Here is a 2,068-nt window from a genome sequence, read left to right on the forward strand (position 1 = left end):
TTGCCGATGGAGATCTGGTCTGGAAATTGATTTTACCGATTGGGACTAAAAGTTCAAAGTTTGGAAAGTGGTCTCCTAATTGGGAAGGTCCATATCGGATAAATCAGTCTGTTCCTGGTAATGCATATATTTTAGAAACCCTCGAAGGGGTTGTGTTTCCCAGAGCGTTAAATGGAAAATATTTAAAGAAATATTACCCTAGTATCTGGATAGATGCATAAAAGTATAAGTGCCGATAACAGTACTATCGGCTAGAATTATGCAAGGGTCAATGTCTCATAAAGTGCCGATACAATAAATAAGATTACACGTTCAACAAGGATTGGATAGCTAATATCGCACGCAGGCGAATCTGGTCGGCTTCTCCATTTCTTTGATATCGTCATCGGCAGCACCCTCCACAGGCTTGAGTTTTTCTTCATGGCTAAAGCTTTGCGAGCTTGGATATCTCTTTCTTGCTGAAGGGCTTTGACGGCATTGGGTAGCTGGCTTTCTTCTTGTTGAGCATGAGTTAAGGCTGCATCGATTTCTTTCAATTCAGCCAATAGAGCTGCCTTCCTTGCCGATAGATCCAAGATTTTCTGCTTAAGTGCAGCACCCGAAGTCTGCAAGTTGACGATGCCCTTGTGCTTCTCATCAGCGATTTGTTTCAGTTGTAGCATCTCTTCTTTAAGTTGAGCTTGAGCTGCTCTATCGGCAATGCGCTGAGCAGCCCGTTGATATTGCAGTTGGCGGCTTTCTAAGTGAGCTGCTGGGAAGAGTATTCTTCAACATCGGCAGGGACCTGGCCACGAATTGTTTTGAAAATTGCCTTTGCGGGGTCCGAGTCATCTACCAGTTGGGCGGTACCTTGCTGTAGCAAGTTCAGGAGGGTTTCCAACTTGGATTTAGTCTCTGCCGATATTGTTCCCAGTGCAAGGGAAGAACTTGTTCCTCTCCATCGTCGTCAGAAATGTCAATGGCAAAGGAAAATAGGCTGTTCGGGGAATCTTGTTCCTGAGAGAAGAAAGGAGATCAGTTAGGGGTAAGTATGAGTATTGTAAAATCAGATAGGTTGATCGGTTTACCTGTTTCAAGGCAATTTCCTGTGCTTGACTGGAGGAAGCAACCTGGAGTATGTCGTGTGGATCGGCTGAGCTTGCCGATGGGATATCCTCTGTGACTTCATCGGTGGTGGGCTCTTGAGGTATGATGACCGATGACATTGGGGCAGATGTAGGGATCGGCATAGACCTTTGTCGTTTTGGCTGTGCTTCAGTATCTGTTGAAGCTTTGCGCTTTGCTTGGACATCGGCAACGATTGGCTGGGGGGCATCGACACTTGTTGGTTGTGAAGCTTGGGCATCTGGTACGTTTGCCGATGTACCCAATTGTTGCTGCAAAACAAGTGTAGATATGATATTTAACAGATAAAATGTAAAGTCAAGAAGCTACCTCTGAAGGAGTGGTGCTTGATATCGGCGGAATTGCCGATGACGATCCAGTAGCAGCTCTTACCCCCTGATGATTAAGGTTAATATAGTTTGTGAGCGTCCCCAAGTGAAAATAAACAAGGTTGTTACCTTAAAGGCTTTGACCAAGGTTGTAGCAGCGGCCGATGGAGTAGCCCTGGATGTAGCCAATTTGGACTTAGAAGTGATGGTCTTGGTACGAATCTTCTGGTGGGTCAAGCGGCTAAGGTGGGAGCGTTGTAGCCGATCGGCGATGTTGGGGAAACAGGCCGGAGGTGTGAAGGGTTTTCCCACTTTTGCTCACCGATGGTGCTGGGTTGTTAACCTGTTACAAGGGAGTCAGTTACTGATAAAGGAGGGAAAAGCAGAAGGGAGTTAAAGGAAACCTTACCGCGTCGTCAGGGATAGCATATTCAGGGTCGATCATGTGCCGATATGTGTGAGCAGAAGTTGCGAACAGTTGCCTCTTCCACTCTCGCCACCATTGCTTGTAGGACTCGGTGATGAAAGTATGGTGTCCAGGTGGATATATCAACATCTGTAGTATCGGCATTAGGAGAAAGTTGTACTACCTTGTTCTAGTCTGTTCGCAGGTGATTGTTTCCCTGGGTTTGATC

General features: G+C 46.2%; 1 long non-coding RNA gene across 1 annotated transcript; it reads right to left on the bottom strand.

The window, feature by feature from the left end:
* Positions 1 to 935: 935 nt before the first annotated feature.
* On the bottom strand, positions 936 to 1,502 carry LOC136463302 (uncharacterized). Its single transcript, XR_010760969.1, has 3 exons — positions 1,435 to 1,502; positions 1,068 to 1,376; positions 936 to 996 (listed from the first exon to the last, which is right to left on the bottom strand). It is a non-coding gene; the product is annotated as an uncharacterized lncRNA (long non-coding RNA).
* Between the last annotated feature and the right edge of the window lie 566 nt (positions 1,503 to 2,068).

The sequence above is a fragment of the Miscanthus floridulus genome, chromosome 7 (assembly GCF_019320115.1).
Source record: "Miscanthus floridulus cultivar M001 chromosome 7, ASM1932011v1, whole genome shotgun sequence".
Classification (NCBI taxonomy): Eukaryota; Viridiplantae; Streptophyta; class Magnoliopsida; order Poales; family Poaceae; genus Miscanthus; species Miscanthus floridulus.